The 20195-nt window shown below is 49.5% G+C and overlaps 1 non-coding gene across 1 annotated transcript; it reads left to right on the forward strand.

Moving 5' to 3' along the window:
- Positions 1 to 711: 711 nt before the first annotated feature.
- LOC144711537 (small nucleolar RNA R71) lies at positions 712 to 811 on the forward strand. Its single transcript, XR_013583590.1, has one exon. It is a non-coding gene; the product is annotated as a small nucleolar RNA R71 (small nucleolar RNA).
- The last annotated feature ends 19384 nt before the right edge of the window (positions 812 to 20195 follow it).

Here is a 20195-nt window from a genome sequence, read left to right on the forward strand (position 1 = left end):
CTCTAGCAATCTTCTGGTTTGCTCTTGAGATTCAAACATTTGCTTTGTTTGAAAGTCCATCATCATTTGCATTTGCATTTCCATCTCTGTTCTAAGCTTTTGGTTCTGTTTTTCTATCATATCTGAAATCATAGGAGTTAGTGAAGAAAAATCTTGAAGGGGTTGTGGTTGAACCTGATAGGGTTGTTGAGGTCGATTCTGAAACTGGAGTTTTGGTTGAAATTGGGGTTTATTTCCTTGATTGAAGCTTTCTGCATTATAGTTGTTTCTGTTCTGTCCAGCCCAAGAAGATTGTTGTTGATTGAATGCATTGACCTCTTCCTCTATCAGCTGACAAGCTCCATCTTCATGATCCTTGCTGAAACAGAGAGAGCAGATTTTAGCTTTAACAATAGGAGAATTATTTAGAAAAGCATTTTTCAAGGTTGAGGTTAGCTCTTCTAATTTTTGGTTGGTCTCTTTGATTCTTGCATGTAATTCTGATTCTTTGATGTTGACCTGCAAAGCACCTCCTCTTTTTGGCTGTGAGTTCCTTCCATTGTGGTTTGCTCCTATTTCCTGCAAGTCAGTTTCTGCTACTCTCTCTAACATATCAAAAACTTCATCTTCATAAGCAGTATAAAAAGTTCCTCCAGTAGCTAGATTTATTTTATTTTTCATAAAATCTGACAATGATTCATAAAATATTTGAGCTAATTGACAATTTTCAATACCATGATGAGGACATTTTCTAATCAAATCATTAAACTTTCCCATGCCTCACTAAATGCCTCATTTTCATGATGATGAATATTATAAATTTCTCTTCTGTAAAAATTTGTTTTGGAAAGGGGAATTTTTTTTTGTAAAAACTTATTTTGCATTTCTTCCCAAGATCTAAATGTAATGCCTAAATTTTGATACTATGCAAAAGCTGTATCTTTTAAAGTTAATGGAAAATATTTCATTTTTAAAGCTTTAGTAGATAGACCTAGTACATTTTGAGAGGAACATCTGATATGAAAATCATCTAAAAATTCTAAAGGATTCTGTGAAGTATGACCATTGAATTCAGGTAAATAATTTATCAATGCATTGTCATACCTGAACATTACTCCTTCTCCCACATTTATATTTATATCAGTTTGTCTTATACTCCATGATGGTGTTGATCTATCTAGCATTTTTCTCCTTCTATCTTGATGTGGATGTCCTTCTTCTACCATGCTTTGCTTCTCTTGATATTGCTTTGTGATTGATGAATCTGGAAATAAGTACCTTGGTTGCGTCACCTCCTCTTCTATTCTTCCACAAGCTTTAGATCTTGTTACTAACATAAATCTCAACAAAGATATTAGTGGTGTAATAAGTTGAGGGATTTTAATCCTTCAGCTTTACGAATATTAAACAGAAACAATTGAACAAAAAATATTTTTCACTGATGTACCGTGCTCCCCGGCAACGGCACCAGTTGATAATCCCTTATTTGACTGTTCTAAATAATGATTTTTAGGACTTTATCTAGTTCATCAATATGTGAGGTTTAGAGATTATTCAACAAATAATTTACCTCACTAACCTAGGGTGAGTAAGGGTCGAACCACAAGGAGCAGGTTTATTCAATTTGATTTTAATATTTTCTGTTCTGTTTTCTTGATTCAATATTTAACTTAAACAGATTTAAGATTCAAATATCAGATCAATACTTAAGATTTAATTATTTCACTTAGAGTATTAATTATTAATTTAATTTAAGATTTATCAATCTTAAATTTCATATTTAAATTCAAAAATCAGACAGATCTAGACTAAGTCTCAGATCTGTCTGTGTTTGTGATGGATGTGCGCTATCGCGCGCAGCAATGTGCGGCAGAAATCCGCTGCTGCGCACAGCGTGTGCGGTGACGGTGTGCAGCTGTGCGCTACGCGAGTGCACACTTGTGCAGCGGCTGTGCGTTGTGCGTGCTATTGCGCACAACTGCGCACAGCGTGTGCGGCAGTGGCTGCGGCTGCAGCTACTGCTGCACACACTTGTGCGGCTGATGTGCGCTGTGCGTACTATGGCGCACAACTGTGCACAATTTATGTAGTCGCGGTTGTGTGGCTGTGCACTGCATTTGCGGCAGCAGTGCACTCACACACAATCGTGTATAAAAACACAAATTTAAGAACAGAACAATAGGAGATGTTGGATATGTTGGAAAGTAATAACTTGATACTTTCCAATCCAACTTACCCTGTCTAAAAGTGATTTTAACAAATACTGTATTCTAAGAAATCACACATACCTTGTGTCACGCCCCTTCACGGCTAGGAAGTGATCCTTCTCCTTAGAATCTTCTCAGCTTTGTTTCTTCACTTGGCTCAATTGCTCATCAACAACAGAGGGTCTAAAGAAATTTGATTTCAAACAACACTCCACTCTTCCAATGAAAATTCTAGACAACTTAAACATTGTTCTTGAGATAATATTTATAGGATTTCTTTTCTCTAAATTGCTTGGATCTTCTGAATGGTCCAGATTGATCCATAACCGCCATTTGACTTGGTTCATATTGATCCATAACCGCCATTTGACTTTGTCCATATTGATCCATAACCGCTATTTGACTTGGTCCAGGCGCCCTCCTTGATTCATTTTCACCCATGTGCATTATCTCCAACTAAGTATATGTGCTTATTTAAACAAAGATGAGATCTAATCCACTTGATTGATAGAATCGAGTGGGGTTAGTCAAAAGAAACATATATTGAGTAGTAAAATATAAAAACTCATCATTATATATGCTTAAATGATGATATAATTTATCAAAAAATTATGTTTATCTGCTATCATTAAGTCTGAATCTGTCCTGGTGATGAGTGGAAAACCGCGTTTAAAATCAAGGATGGATTATATGAATGGAAAGTACTGCTTGTTTGGTTTTTAGAATGCACCTAGTACCTTCCAGCGTTTGATGAATCATATTCTTAGACCCTTCATAGGAAGCTTTGTCGTCGTATATTTTGATGATATCCTCATTTACAGCAAGTCCAAACACGACCATGTCCAACACCTACGTCAAGTGTGTGAGGTCGTGAAGACCGAACAATGATATGCACATCCAAAAAACATGTTCATTTCTTGTTGATCATGTCTCATTCATATGTTTTATCTTTTCAGCACAATGAGTTTCTGTCAATCCGGCAAAAATAGATGCCATAACCCAATGGCGGACCCCTAGAAGCGTCCACGATGTTCGTAGCTTCCATGGTTTAGCCACTTTATATAGATGATTCATTTCTAATTTTAGTACCATTATGGCACCCATGACCGAGTGCCTAAAGGGGAATCACTTTGAATGGACTGCTTCAGTGCAGAAATCCTTTGATGATATTTGCTCTCCAGCAATTCTTGGAGCTGTTTCCTTAGCTCCTCCAGGTAAGGGGGGGGGGCATTTTGTAGGGTGCCCGCGTAGGGGGACATGTGCCCGGGAGCAATTCAATCTCGTGGTCCACATCCCGCCTAGGCGACAGCTTCGAGGGGAGTTGCGTGGGCATCACCCCAGCAAACTCCCATAGTACGTTCGCAATTGGCCCCGATAGTCCACCCGTGGCTGCACCGGGGTTGTCGTCATCGTCACCCCAACTAAGTGCCGCCAAACGGGTTGGTGCACACCCCTGCCTTTCACCCTCTTTCCAGGGTGTCGGCCCTCGTATGGTGACGAGGAAGGTCTCTTCCCCCTTCCTCAATCCGTCCTTGATTTGCATGGTGGACAGGAGAGCGGTGTTTCGCGGCTTCTGGGCCCCTTGGTCCCTCACGAAACATGGGTGAGATTCCTCCGGGAACAGCACGCCGCGGTACTGGGGAAACATAACAGTGCGTGAACCCATTAGGAGGTCGAGACCCAAGACGACCGTAAAGTCATCCATGGGGGACACCATGAAGTTGGTCCAGCCCTCCCACGTTCCCACCTGCAGCAGCACACCCTTGGCCACGCCAACAATGTCTCGCGCTTCCAAGTTGACGGCTTTGATCTTCCCCGCACTTGGGAACAGCTTCAAGCCGAGCTTCTTAGCTTCTTTCTCAGCGAGGACATCGTGCGTTGCCCCCGTGTCAACCATGGCCGTGGAGGGCTTGCCGTTGATCAGTAACAGGACGTGCAAGAGGTTCAAACCCTCATACTGGACTGGGGCACCCCCCTGTAGTACCGCTAAGCACTGGAGGGGGTTCAGGGTCACTGTACTACTTTCCCTGGGAACGTTCATTTGGGGCATCCGCACGACCATCGCATTAACGTTGGTGGCCACTGTCGTCCCTCTTGGGCAATCCCTCATGAAATGGGGTCCTCCGCAAGCAAAACAAATTTGCTTGTTGCCCCCACTGCCTGGAGCCTGTTTCCACAGTCTCGGGCTCTTGCCCTTGTCTCGACTGATGTGATACGACGACGGCCGGGATCGATCGGCGCGTTTCACGTCACAGGGTTATGATGCGAATGTATGGGATGTAAGCCGAATGATGAGAAAATACGAATGAGCCGATAAGGACTTGACGGATAGCGACGTCGGCCGTACCGATCAATGAGAGACGAGTGAACCTAAGATCAAACTCCCAATGACCCGCTGGACCTACTAGACGTCTACTAAGTGAGAGGCATCTAACAGCCCTGGAGCGTTCGGCGTCCAAGTCGGATGACAGTCCGTCCACCACAAGAATCCCTATGCTCGACAAGGTGGCTAGTCCTATCCGATGATGTTCGAGAATATCACGGTAGCGGACGCGATAGGGGAAGACGAGACTGTCAAAGATAATAATACTGGAGTTTATAGAGGGGAGACGAGACTGACCTTTGTATCGCTTAGTCCAAGGCGTCCAAGTCGTCGAGCGGATGCTTAGTGTCGGGTCGTGCGGACGAGTGTCGTTGGCGAGGACAAAACCGGGTGCGGACGGTGCGGTCGTAACTACCAGCAGAGAGCTGAGTCCACGGGTGGCGTGCAACAAAAGTCGGAGCAGAGGGCGCACAAGGCGCGCGCGCTGGCTGGCGACGGCGTGGTCGTGGGCGGGCAAGACAGCGAACCAAGAATCGTGGGAATAGTCATGGGGGTGGGGCAGAAAACCAAGTAATCGGTTATGGCGTAGAGGGTGGGAATCAAGAAATCAAGAAAGATGAGGGCGAAGGGGAGAACGAAGGGGAATCAAGGAGATATGGTGAGATCAAGAAATCATGAAATCAAGAATTCAAGAAATCAAGAAATCAAGGGGAAAGAAAGTGGGCGATCAAGAAAGACAAGAGGATGCGGTTGGGGATCAAGAAACGATGGGGAAAGGAGGGTGGGCAATCAAGAAAGGCAAGACGAGGCGGTTGGGAATCAAGAAACGATGGGAGAAAGGAGGGTAGGCGATCAAGAAAGGCAAGACGAGGCGGTTGGGAATCAAGAAACGATGGGGAAAGGGGGGTGGGCGATCAAGAAAGGCAAGACGAGGCGGTTGGGAATCAAGAAACGATGGGGAAAGGAGGGTGGGCGATCAAGAAAGGCAAGACGAGGCGGTTGGGAATCAAGAAACGATGGGGAAAGGGGGGGGCGATCAAGAAAGGCAAGACGAGGCGGTTGGGAATCAAGAAACGATGGGGAAAGGAGGGTGGGCGATCAAGAAAGGCAAGACGAGGCGGTTGGGAATCAAGAAACGATGGGGAAAGGGGGGTGGGCGATCAAGAAATGGTGGAAGGGTGGAAAAGGTACCAAGAAATGGCTTTCTTGAACTGTAACAACCAAGAACCCTCCAAGAAAGAGGAGTTCTTGACGGATCTGGGGTGTGCTCCCTCGACGGAGCAGATTTCCCCGGTTGATGGCGTGTCGGCGACGCTTCTTGAATCTCCCAAGACCCCCGGAGTAATCTCGACGAAGGCCTCTTTCGATTCTTGATGGCGGCGGCTTCTTGAAACTCTTTCCTCGCACCGGAGTGATCTCGACGGCACGCTTTAACACATCTCCCTCGGAGTGATCTCGACGGGGAGACGTGGGCTCTACCCACGGAGTGATCTCAACGTGGGGTGGGGCTAGCCAAACCCCCTACACTACTCTCACGATAGGGGAGACGAATTGTGAATAAACTTTTCAACAATGACTCCAAGGTGTTCCTTGGGCATGCCATCCTTATATAGTGAGGATGGGTGCCAAGTGAACGTGGGAGAGGACGAACCGTCGCGAGACATGGTTCGGCCTCCCTTACAAATTCAAAATACAAACATAAAAAGTAAAAATGACGAGGACGGGGCCCAACAACATTGGCCCAGTCCACGAATCCAAAAATACAAACACACATGAAAATGAGCATAAGTAAAAAGATAAAAGTTCTTACGCGGGGTACTTAAACCCCGGGTGGCGAGCGTCGGCGCGAGCTGCTCGGCGTGGCTGACGACATCCCGTCGCGTCATCCTCGAGATGGTTCTTCGTCATCGTGGCGTCGTCCTCGAGATGGTCCTCCATCATCCTCCCGAGGTGGGAGGAGCTCGACTCCGGCGAGCAAAGCTCAGTAATGTCTTCAAGTGGAGGCAGCAGGTCCGGTCGAAGTCGGCGAAGGTCGTCCTCGGAGATCCACGTGTCATCGGATGATGGTCGCCCCTGCCAATGGACTAGGAAAGAACGGCCAACTCGCTCCCCCTTAGCGTGAATTACCTCCTGCAGTATCGTTTCTATCGCGTCTTGCCGTACAAGGAGGGGAAACGGAGAAGGAATGGGTTTGCTCTCACTTTCACTACTATTAAGGCTCAATTGGCTGTGAGGCTCGATGATGGGTGGCGAAGGCTGGTATCGGGATAAGTCACTGACGTTAAACGTCAAACTAATCCCCCAATTTGGCGGGATGCTCACGACATAGGCGTTGTCGTTGATCTGTTGGGCAATCGGGAAAGGCCCGGCGCTACGAGCATGGAGCTTCGTAGCGACCCCAGGAGAGAACCTCTCGGGCCTCAATATGACCAGGACCAGTTCTCCCTCAGAGAACGACATGGACCTACGACCCTTACCCGCTGATGCCTTATACTGCTCATTCATGGATGCAATGTAAAAAAAACAAATGGATGCAATGATGCATGTTCTACTACTTAATGCATGTACGAAGAACGGAATCCAAACAGTTAGTATGATTACCTACATGAATGATATCTAGTGTCCATGAAGTAATTGACCATAGTTTAGTTTCAAACAATGCCAAACTAGTACGGTTCACCATTGGGCAAACAGTGAACTCGATCCATGCGAGGTAAACATCCTAGTATGTGGGGGGTATAGACCCACGGTGGACTGCAGTACATTCCTTGGAATGTAATATAAATCCAGTGCAAATTTAAAAATACTAGAAATCGCGTTGAGGGGTGAGTTGTTTGGACGCGTGTGAAGAAGAGCCCCAGAGGCTGCGGGATAGCGAAAGGACGAAGGAATGGTGAAGGCGGTGGTGGATCTGGCAACGGGGCGGGTCGGTGGGCTCCCGATAGTACCTCTAGAATGAGTCTCCTTTCATTATATTGTGACGTTCGACGGTCGGATGACATATCGACGGGATAACCGTGAAGGTGCATCATGTGTTGGGCTAAGGTAATGAATGGAGTCACTAGATGTATCTTTCTAGTGGGTGCATTGTCTCGACATCTCCTATCAATGTCATCATGCTGATGATGGGCACACTTGGTTTGCCTAACATGTTGTGAGCTAAGTGGTTCCCTAGATTCTTTTGCACTTGACACTAGTGGAGGGGGCTGTCCATAGTGAGCAGGTGACATGTATGAATCACATGATGCCAGTTTGGTCGGTTGTCTTGAATGGTGTGCAAGGGGCTCATGTGCCGCACAACTCAATGAGGGCGCAAACGGTAAGTAGGATGATTGTGGTATATGAGGTGGGTAGGGGTTCGGCCTCCTTGGTGGCGCTCGAGATGGTGCTAGAGGCTCCTGGTATTGGCCAAGTGCGGGTACGTGCGTCGACCCGTGATGGTGCGGGTGGGCAGGCCTACCACCATGTGTGGCTGCCTCGGCGACGAGTAGTGCGGTGATACCGTGGAGAGTTCGGTACCGGTATCTGATTAGGGTTGTTGGCCATCTCGTGAGGATGCCCCCGGTCATCATGATGCCGAGAACTCTGGTTCTCATGCGGGCAGTAGTTCCTATCCGGTGGATAGGAACGGTCATCGTAGTAATAGTGTGCAGGATACTCATTCCGAGGGGTGGGAGTTTTTTGCCGTTCTCCGTAGTAGTGCTCCCAGTCTTCTCGTAGGTGGTAGCAAGGTGGAGGCGCCTCAAGATCCCGGGGTCGTCCATGGTAGTAATGAGGATGTACATCCCCATGATAACCTACATGAGAGAGTACCTCCTCTCGGAGTGGATAACTCGCATCGTGATAGTACGGAGGACTGTCTCGGGATTGACATCTATAGCTTTCAGGTTGGCTGTATTGGTCTGATCAATCCTCGTAGTAAACATCTCGGTGATGTGCCGGTTGATAGGGTAGCCGCTCCTCTGGGTATCCGTTGGGATGAGGTCGTCTCGATGGCAACGGGGAGTGTGCTGGATAAGCACGCACCCGGTGAGGGGAATATGCCGTGGGCCTCCTTGGTCGAGACAAATTGTCGGGGGTATAATCCCAACTGGGGGGGCGGTCATAATCTACTGTGTATCTCGACGCCACTCGAGGTGGTGCCGGGGCCTCCTCGTATGGGTCCCGGGCATGAGTGGGTGCAGCCCGATAGTGTGGCCGGTAAGCGGAACTGTCGCCATAAGTGGCGACGTCCGATCGACGTGCGACAGGTGGTGACCGTGGGCTACCCGGGCGGGAAGAATAGTGCGATGCATCTCGCACCGGTATGCGGTTGGGGTTGAGCACCCCGTCCTCTGGGTAGTCGTGACGCCAAGAACCTCTAGTCTCGGGTGGATAGTAGTTCCTATCCAGACGATAGGAACGGTCGTCATAGTAGCGGGGTGCTGGCCTATCCTCCCGTGGTGGGGATCTCCGCCTGTCTTTGCGGTCGTACTCCCGTGGCGCGGGATCCTCGCCGTCGTCGCGCGCGATACTCCCGGGAGGATCGGCGGTCATCACGGTCATACTCCCATTCGTCAGCTCGCTGGTATCGAGGAGGTGGGACCTCGGGGCCTCGAGGTCGGTACTCCGGGGCAGAATGCTCCTGCATGGGAGCTTTTCCCGGTCGTCGGGAAACATCTCGAGCCAAGGGCTCGTCATAGGCCTAGTCTACCGGTGCCCTACGAGTAGGGATGGCGGTAGAAGATCTCCGGTATTCGGATGCTTGAGGTGATCGTGTATGAACCATCCTATGGTCAACCATTCATGGCCTAAAAAATGCCTAGGGGTATGCGCGTGATGGATGAAATGTCATGACGTGTGAAATGCCGATGAACCAATAGGATGTGCACAATATGATGTAAATGATTTTAAAAATAATGACGTGCACAATCCAATAAAATTTCTTTAGTGATATGCTACTGACCGTGTTAAGCGAAAGCTAACACGACCGGCTCTGATACCAATATGATGTGATACGACGACGGCCGGGATCGATCGGCGCGTTTCACGTCACAGGGTTATGATGCGAATGTATGGGATGTAAGCCGAATTATGAGAAAATACGAATGAGCAGATAAGGACTTGACGGATAGCGACGTCGGCCGTACCGATCAATGAGAGACGAGTGAACCTAAGATCAAACTCCCAATGACCCGCTGGACCTACTAGACGTCTACTAAGTGAGAGGCATCTAACAGCCCTGGAGCGTTCGGCGTCCAAGTCGGATGACAGTTCGTCCACCACAAGAATCCCTATGCTCGACAAGGTGGCTAGTCCTATCCGATGATGTTCGAGAATATCACGGTAGCGGACGCGATAGGGGAAGACGAGACTGTCAAAGATAATAATACTGGAGTTTATAGAGGGGAGACGAGACTGACCTTTGTATCGCTTAGTCCAAGGCGTCCAAGTCGTCGAGCGGATGCTTAGTGTCGGGTCGCGGACGAGTGTCGTTGGCGAGACAAAACCGGTGCGGACGGTGCGGTCGTGAATTACCAGCAGAGAGCTGAGTCCACGGGTGGCGTGCAACAAAAGTCGGAGCAGAGGCGCACAAGGCGCGCGCTGGCTGGCGACTGGCGTAGTCGTGTGGGCGGGCAAGACAGCGAACCAAGTATCGTGGGAATAGTCGTGGGGGTGGGGCAGAAAACCAAGTAATCGGTTATGGCGTAGAGGGTGGGAATCAAGAAATCAAGAAAGATGAGGGCGAAGGGGAGAACGAAGGGGAATCAAGGAGATATGGTGAGATCAAGAAATCATGAAATCAAGAATTCAAGAAATCAAGAAATCAAGGGGAAAGAAAGTGGGCGATCAAGAAAGACAAGAGGATGCGGTTGGGGATCAAGAAACGATGGGGAAAGGAGGGTGGGCAATCAAGAAAGGCAAGACGAGGCGGTTGGGAATCAAGAAACGATGGGAGAAAGGAGGGTAGGCGATCAAGAAAGGCAAGACGAGGCGGTTGGGAATCAAGAAACGATGGGGAAAGGGGGGTGGGCGATCAAGAAAGGCAAGACGAGGCGGTTGGGAATCAAGAAACGATGGGGAAAGGAGGGTGGGCGATCAAGAAAGGCAAGACGAGGCGGTTGGGAATCAAGAAACGTTGGGGAAAGGGGGCGATCAAGAAAGGCAAGACGAGGCGGTTGGGAATCAAGAAACGATGGGGAAAGGAGGGTGGGCGATCAAGAAAGGCAAGACAGGCGGTTGGGAATCAAGAAACGATGGGGAAAGGGGGTGGGCGATCAAGAAATGGTGGAAGGGTGGAAAGGTACCAAGAAATGGCTTTCTTGAACTGTAACAACCAAGAACCCTCCAAGAAAGAGGAGTTCTTGACGGATCTGGGTGTGCTCCTCGACGGAGCAGATTTCCCGGTTGATGGCGTGTCGGCGACGCTTCTTGAATCTCCCAAGACCCCCGGAGTAATCTCGACGAAGGCCTCTTTCGATTCTTGATGGCGGCGGCTTCTTGAAACTCTTTCCTCGCACCGGAGTGATCTCGACGGCACGCTTTAACACATCTCCCTCGGAGTGATCTCGACGGGGAGACGTGGGCTCTACCCACGGAGTGATCTCAACGTGGGGTGGGGCTAGCCAAACCCCCTACACTATTCTCTACGATAGGGGGGGAGACGAATTGTGAATAAACTTTTCAACAATGACTCCAAGGTGTTCCTTGGGCATGCCATCCCCTTATATAGTGAGGATGGGTGCCAAGTGAACGTGGGAGAGGACGAACCGTCGCGAGACATGGTTCGGCCTCCCTTACAAATTCAAAATACAAACATAAAAAGTAAAAATGACGAGGACGGGGCCCAACAACATTGGCCCAGTCCACGAATCCAAAAATACAAACACACATGAAAATGAGCATGAGTAAAAAGATAAAAGTTCTTACGCGGGGTACTTAAACCCCGGGTGGCGAGCGTCGGCGCGAGCTGCTCGGCGTGGCTGACGACATCCCGTCGCGTCATCCTCGAGATGGTTCTTCGTCATCGTGGCGTCGTCCTCGAGATGGTCCTCCATCATCGGCTCTTGTCGTGGCATTGCTTGAACTTCCTTTTCAAGCCTCAACAGCTTGGTGCTGCTCATGCCTCAGCGCGCTCTTGGCGCGGCTTGTTCCCTTTCACGGGTCTGTCCTCTATTTTGCCGGGTCTAGAGTGGCAGAGCTCCGTTCCGTCCACGACCTTGTAGGCCGAGTTTAGGTCTTTACACTGTCTCCTCTCCAGCTCTATCTGGAGCCAGTGGGGAAGGCCCTTGGCGAAGCGGTAGAGCTTGTCCGCCTCAGACATGTCGATGATCCTTTGGATTATGGACATGAATTGGCCCACATATCCCCTCGGATTGCCCGTCATCTTGAGGTTTTCAAGTTCTCCCCTCGCAATCCACGCCGTGTGGTGCGGCATGAAGCTCTCCTTTATTTCCCTCACAAAGTCTCCATATGTAAGAGGTGGCCAATTCCCACACTCTTCCCTCTGTTCCCACAATGACTTCGCCTTGTCTGTGAGGAAGTAGCTAGCCTGTAGTACTTTTCTTTCATCTGAAAGTGTCTTTTGCCAAAATACCAATCGCAGTCGTATAGGAAATCCGCCACTACGTCTTCCCTGCGAGAACCGTCGAACCGCACTTCAAGGAGTGAGTGCTTCTCCCCATCGTCGTTGCTGGGACGACTGCTGGATCCTACTTCCAGCTTCTCCATCTGGAGTTTTAAGTTCAAGACCATCTCGGTCAGCTGCCGGATGGTGTCTTCGTGTTGTCTATTAGTTTCTTCGAGGTCGTCTTGCCTCTGGCAGATCTAGACCCGCAAGTCTCTTAAATTCGACTTTAACTTGTCGTAGTTCTTGTCAACGTTGGTCTTCAAACCCATCACATTCTTGTGCAGCAGTCAATTAGTCAGTCTTTACTCCTTCTCCTTCTCCCGTTTCTCTTCGCGTAACTGCACACGAAACGACTCCATCTCCTCCACGATAGTCAGAAGCACAGGGGGAGGCGATCCAACCTGGCACTAACCCTAGGTGTCACATGGTCAAATCTCGAGCTAGAAATCTGGCGTGTGCCGGCCTCAATGTTCAGGGCAAAACACTGAGCAGCCTTGATCTCTTGCAGCGGAAGCTTTTGCAATTGCTTAAGATTGCATAGAAGGGGTTAGAGGAGATGGTGGTGCTCAACACCATTAGGGAATAGGCACATTGCATTAATATCATCTAAAGTACATCATCGTTGGGGATCATTACAGCGGGGAAGACGAGGGTGATAAAACGAATGAGACGAGGCACTTTGCGCCGAGGTAATGTTGCCACACCGCCTCAAGGCTGCCGCTCCGCGCACGCACGCCTGCTCTACCGCTACACAAGTGCGCCGGGCCGGGCGCCGCGTGCCCGCGAGCCTGGCGATCACACACGCCACCCTTGCCTTCATGATCACACACGCCACCAGCACCCATGTCAACACTCTAGCGCGCGCAGTCTGTGCAACGCCACCGTAGTCGGCACTCCCGAGCTGAACGTTGCGCACCCAACACTACCCGCAGGAGTGCTACGCGCCCGCTATGCCGTCTCGGCACTCTCAGTGCGCCACATGCCTTAGTCTCCTGGCGGGATGTCTCTTGTCCCCGCACCCCGCACACGTAATGCGCGCGCTGCCCGCGCAGCCGCTGCGCGGCATCCCGCACAACTTTGTGTGTTGCACATGTGGCACGCCGCTCGGCCTGCGCATCCTGCACCCACGCGCAGCACTCGGCGCTGGCGCATAGCGTTGGCGTCCCCGCGTGGCACTTGGCGTTGACGCAGCGCTTGGTGCGTGCGCACACACACAAATCAGCCCGTGTGCCCAACACGCGGGGACTGTACCTGATCCGTCCCGCCTTGGGCGTGGACGGGCATGTGCGTAATCTGCCGCGAATCACCACCGACAGTGGCAATGGCCTGAAAGATCAGGTATTTGGGCATCACTACCCATTATGACTTAGTCTTTTAATGTTGTGAGCCGAATTACACGGACATGCCCTCCCAATGAGCACGGAGGCCTCTGGGCAGGGAATGCTGCCTAGTTAGGGGCCTAACACTAGGTTGCAACACGACAAAGGAGTAAGTGCCTTGGCTGTCGTTGTGTCCTCCCCTCATCGTTAGAGGTGAATGGCCACTCTCTCACCTGGATCGGCCAAATCGCGGCTGATCGCAGTTCTTGTTATGTCTATGGCCTTCTCTCCAGTCTTCTCCAGCCAGCCATTGCCCTCGGCGCTCAGCCATTGCACCCGTTGCTGGCCTTGTTGTTCGCCTCCCTTCCCAATTTTAGAGGGACGAAAAGTCGACGAATCCCTCGCAGATTTGTCGTGAATCCTCGGCTGACCCCCATGGTCAACCCCATCGCTCGGTTCAATCGAGCGACTCTGTCAACCACCAATTCCATCAATGAAATTGGCCAACTGAACGCGATCACCCTGCTCTTTGAAATTACAACCGGATCAGATCAGACTTCCCCCCACGATAGGTTTTCTCTTCTACTCTGATCCACTTGGACCAGTGTCTCGCCACCCCAGGTTAGTCCCTATCATTTTCCCTTTGAAATTAGCAGTTTAATTACCTATTCTAGTGCCATCCTCATTGCTCATTTATCGTAAAACAATATACATTAGCCAACGATGATATAGGAGGTTCCTTTCTTATCAGTGCATCAGGTCACCCACAACCAAGGCTGAACGCGCGCGGACAGTGATTGTCCACCTCATGCGTCAACCTGATCATGGTCCGATGGGTCATTGGGAGGTGGAACTACACCAATCCCCTTCCGTGCAGCCTATCGTCCAACCCTGAGTCGCCTGCACCATCCTAACTTTTGTGATCATAATTTAAGAATTAGGCATCATTACTGCCACCATCCATTGTTTTATTCCTATGGTGTAACCTGACCCTCAACTGACCGGTCGTATTGCATCAGTCTCTACCACTCTTCCTCGACTTCCCTCTCTAGTACCGCGCTATAGCGCCACACCATCGACTGCACTCCACCGCACTCGGGTTAGAATTAGGTGAGAGAAAACAATGAGAAAGTACGAATTGAGTATTTCCCTAGGTACGGGCCGAGCCCATCCGTTACGTGCCAAACCTATGGAGATATTCCGTTCGGTGTTGTAGTCATCGCTGTTACTTCGATGAGGGTCACAATGTCACTATCATCATCATTGCTCAGCTACCTCGGAGCTCGGAACTCCACCTAGGTCATCGTCCCATAAGTTGGACCTGCTCATACACTCCACCTAAGTCATTTGCACTCATGTAGTTACCTTCACCTTAATGAATTACATGTCAGACAATGCCATGGATGACATACAACATCATTTTGGTATCAGAGCAAGGTTGCGGATGCCCACAACATGTCTACGCACTCTTGCATCATAAAATCTGCATACATCCATTTTCGAACACCCATCAATGTGCCCCACGAGAAACTGGCCATGGTCATCGAGACGCGATCGAGTAGAAGGATGCACCTAGAAGGTTTGACTTCCCCGCAACGAGATGACTTGTCACTGCTCAAAAGAGTCAGTCCTATACGACTCTTAGAGCCTCATCTCATCACAGCCAAAGGTGGCACATCATTGCCTCCTTTGGAACTCGGATGAACTACAACCATTGATATGGGTGCCAACGGCTCACTTCGCCCACGAGAACACGCCCGTGGTTGCCGTGGGCAAGCTAGATCAAACCACGATGCCTCACAATCACTAGGTACTACCTACCCTAGTGACGTTGAGGAGAAAGTGATGATGAGTCATCGCCGACATGGGAAAAATTCCGTGGACGAGCCTACACTCGGGCTCCCTCCGCATGTGGCCAAGGAGCAAGACGTGGACAAGGGAACAAAGAACGCGTAGCATACATTTGCATCCTGACCGCCGTTGCCAACCACATGGAGGAACTACTAGCATGACCTACAATATCTCTGGCACCCATTACTGCGCTCGAGCCTATGGCACCATAAATGAGCCCGCGATCCACGTAGGGTTGCACATCCCCTAGAGCAACAACGGATGCCCATTGAAGATGACGAACACCCCGACGATCGGTTAGCAAGACAAGATATCTCAAGATCGACGTCCCAACCAATATCACATGCCTGACCTACAGGATATTCGTGTCTAGGATGTATGATACCCACGAGACGACTATGACCGTGGGTACGAGGCCGATCTATTGGCCTCTTGAGATGGCTACATTCGGCCCTATGATCAATAGTACGATGAACCTTGATCCAGGACAACTAGAGGGATGGATGCTAACGACTAAAGGAGACGGGATGGATGACAATTGATACGGGGTGCAGGAATTGGTTGAGGGTAGGAGGGAATAAACAGACCACAAACTCACACGATCATCTTCGAAAACTTAAATCCGATGAAATAATAATGGTGGTTCAACCACCGCGATGATGCCGAAGAACCGAATCCAATACCTTTGAATTCGTGTTCGCGGGAAAACTCACGAGAAGACCTAATCCACTAATTTGTTGAAATTCCAAGAAAATCAAAGCAAGTCCAATGGCAGTGGAAGAATTCTCGTGGAAGCCTGGACGGAGAACACACGACACCAAAGAGTTCAGGCGTACCGCGGCACCAGAGTGCGTGGTGAGGTCGCGGGAAATTCTCGTCGTAATTTTGGCTCGGCGTTGTGGGCATTGCGCGGCCCACTAGATGAGATAGCTGGGCGTTCCGGGCATTGAGCGGTCCTGCCAATGACCTGATCAGGCTAAGCTGGGTTGCTTGGTGACCAGGATTATTGGACGTGGCAGACGAGTAGTGATGTTGTTGTCAGAGATTCAGGTGTAGGCGATTTCTCGAGTGCGCGGAGAGCGCGGAGGGCGTGCAGCGCACACGGAGCGCTCGGACCGCGCGCGACTCAAAGCTTTGGACAGCGTTGACGATGACCGGAGTCAGTGCCCGATGTGCTGGGTGACCGTGGCGAGCAGCCAGGCGGCCTGCGCGGGCAGTGCTGGCGCTTGTGTGGGCGGCCGGGGTGGCGCTGGTGTGCGCTGGCTGCCTGCGCGGGTGTAGCCCTGGCGTGGGCGGCTGACAAGCTGTTTGCACGAGCGTAGCCCTGGCGTGGGTGGCCGGCTGGCTACCTGCACAAATGGCCGAGCGTGGGTGGCCAGGGATGGCAGACTGCGCTGGCGGTCTTAGCGTGGGCGGCCTAGGTGGTGGTCTGCGGGGCTATGAGGGTGGCCTGCGTGGGCGGCTGGAAGGGCGGCTTGCACAAGCAAGGAAGGCGACGAAGGGGAGGATGACAAGGATTGGCAACTACGGCGACGACGATCCGGCAAGAAGGGGGCTAGGGCACGTCCTTCAAGAAGACAAAAACTCAATTCTTGAATATAACTTTGCCAAGTGTTTCTTACAACATTGGACTTCATATAGGCCTTGGAGGAAAGAGAAAATACAAGAAATGACGTAAAAATAAATGTGGGAGACGTGTAATCATGTCATGTGAAGGGGCAGTTCTGGATTTGTCGTTGACGACGGATCATAATGTGGGACATCTCGAGAGGTGGTGGTGGCACGTCCAAAGTCTTGCAGATATTTGGTTGATGTCGATGATGAGTCTAGATGCATGGCGTGTTGGATGACATTAGTGGTGTGTCCGGTGTCGATGCATTGACGTCGTTGTCACCAATTCTCCCGCGGTGAGAAGAACTTGACTCCGTCGAGTCAGCGTCAGAAGACTCCTGCGGGATCACCAAGTCAGGGCGCAGACAATTCAGGTCCTCTTTCGTGATCCACATGTCATCCGTCGATGGTTTGCCCTGCTAATGAATAAGAAACTTCTGCACCGTTCCACCTTTGGTGAAGGTGATTACTTTGTCCAGTATAGCCTCGATGTTCTCTTGCCAATCGGAAGGTAGTGAGGGAGGGGTGGACAAGTCAAACTCACTCACCGGAAAGTCCATGGGTACAAAAGGGTCAATAGATAAAGGAGGTGGAGCTTTAAATGCAACTAAATCCGAAATATTGAAAGTAGTGCTTATACCCCACGTGGAGGGTATGTCGACGGCATAGGAATTTTCCCCTACTCGTTTGAGGATTGGAAACGGCCCGGCACTATGAGCATGAAGCTTTGTAGCTCGCTTGGAAGAGAATCTCTCCAGCCTAACCCTCACCATCACCATTTCACCTTCTTTAAATTCGCGAAAACGACGGTGTAAATCTGTGGTCTCTTAATATGGTGTGTTGCTACTCATGATGCGTTTATGAATGTCCTCATGTAGACTTCTAATATGACTCACAAATTTATGACCATCGTCTGAGACTCTAGCACGCGGCAACATAGGTATGAGATTGGTAGGTTTACGAGGGGAATGCCCATGAACGACTTCGAAAGGACTCATGCCTGTGGTGCGGTTAACTAATGTGTTATAGGCAAACTTAGCGCGCGGAATGATAGTGTTCCAAGATTTGAGGTTGTCCCCTACCAAAGATCGTAATAGATTGCCGAGGCTTCTATTAACGACTTCAGTTTTCCTGTCAGTTTGGGGATGAAAAGCTGTGGAAAACTTAAGCTTCGTCCCCAAAAGATGCCAAAGGGTCTTCCAAAAATAGCTAGTGAATCTGACATCTCTGTCTGATACTATGCTCTTGGGAAGCCCATGTAGACGAAAAACTTCATTAAAAACAAGTTGAGCAACATGCAAAGTATCAGAAGTTTAAAACATGGAATGAAATGAACCATTTTCGAAAAACGATCTACGACAACCATGATAGTATTAAAACATGATGCTTGAGAGTTCTCCAAATTCCTAGAACAAATTCGATGCTCACATCATCCCAAGGCTTATGAGGGACCGGTAAAGGGGTGTAGAGGCCAGTGTTTTGCTTAACCTATTTGGCGAGATCACACACATGACATTGGGAAACGATATTAGCTACATCTCGCTTCAGGGATGGCCAAAAGAACCTATGCTCTACAGTGGCGATGGTCTTATCTCTCCCAAAATGACCACTTAGGCCTTCGGCATGCGTTTCCCATACAAGGAAATCCCCAAGGGAAGACTGTGAATGCATAGGCGGCAGTCATAAAATTAAATTCCATTTTCTAAGATATAATCTTGGGTTTTGGGATTCGGGTAATTTCCTATGGCCTGGATAATGGGTGCAAAGTCCGGGCAGTCAGGATAAAGGTCCTTCATCTGATCAAAACTGGTAACTTCTACCTTCATTACGTTCAAGAGGTAAACACGTCTACTAAGGGCATCGGCTACTCGGTTCTCGACTCCTCTCTTATGTCTAAGGACGAAAGTATATGATTGGATGAATTGGACCCATCTAACATGTCTAGGGTTTAACTTCTGCTGGGAATGGAGATATTTCAATGCTTCATGATCGGAGTAGAGAACAAATTCTTTAGAGAGTAAGTAATGACGCCAATGACGTAAGGATTGTACGATTGCATAAAACTCTTTGAGCTTGGCGTCGTTCAACTTTTCACTAAAGAATGTTATGGGATGATTCTCTTGACTCAGTACTCCGCCAATTTCTAATCCTAATGCATCACAGGCGACCTCAAATACTTTATCGAAATCGAGTAAACTCAGAATGGGGGCTTATGTCATCTTAAGTTTAATCATTCGGCCATCCAAGGCTCCCTTCGGCGCCTCAGTTCTCTTCCAGAAGAAGAAGGATGGGTCGCTCTGACTTTGTGTGGACTACCAAGCGTTAAACAAGGTAACAGTGAAAAATAAATATCCTGTACCGAATGCTGAAGAGCTGTTTGACAGGCTCGGTGAGGCTCGCTACTTCTCGTAGATCGACTTGAAGAGCGGGTACCACCAAGTGCGAATCAAGGAGGGGGATGAACCGAAGATGGCATGCATGACTCGCTACAGATCATTTGAATTTTGTGTGATGCCCTTTGGGCTCACGAACGCTCCTGCTACATTTTGTTGCCTGATGAATAATATTTTTTGGGATTATATCGATGATTTTGTTGTTGTGTACTTGGATGATATTCTCGTATACAGCCAGAGCTTGGATGACCATGTGAGGCACCTGAGGAAGGTGATGGCCAAACTGAAGGAGGACGAGCTCTACCTCAACCTGAAAAAGTGTGAGTTCGCCTTGCAGGAGATTGAGTTTCTTGGACACCTAGTCAGGAAGGGAAGTGTGCGCATGGATCCCTCGAAGGTGAAGGCCATCAGGAATTGGACAGAGCCAAAGGGAGTGCCGCAGCTGAGATCTTTCCTTGGGTTGGCTAATTACTACCGGAAGTTCATCATAGGCTTCTCCCGACTAGCTGCCCCTCTAACGGATTTGTTGAAGAAAGATGTGAAGTGGCAGTGGACAGACCGGTGCCAAAGAGCATTCGACAAGCTGAAGAGTGCAGTCTCCAGCGAACCGGTGCTCCGACTGCCCAAGTTCAACAAGCCATACGAGGTAAACACCGATGCCTCTAACTTCGCACTTGGAGGTGTCTTGATGCAGGACGGACACCCCGTGGCTTACAAGAGCTGCAAGTTGAACGACGCGGAAAGGAGGTACTTGGTACACGAGAAGGAGATGACACTAGTGGTACATTGCTTGAGAGTTTGGCGCCACTATCTCCTCGGAGGGAAATTCATGGTCTGCATCGACAATGTGGCCACTAGTCGCTTCGAGTCCCAAAACAAGTTGACCCCGCAGCAAGCGAGATG

This window comes from Wolffia australiana, chromosome 13, assembly GCF_029677425.1.
Source record: "Wolffia australiana isolate 7733 chromosome 13, ASM2967742v1".
In the NCBI taxonomy this organism is placed as follows: domain Eukaryota; kingdom Viridiplantae; phylum Streptophyta; class Magnoliopsida; order Alismatales; family Araceae; genus Wolffia; species Wolffia australiana.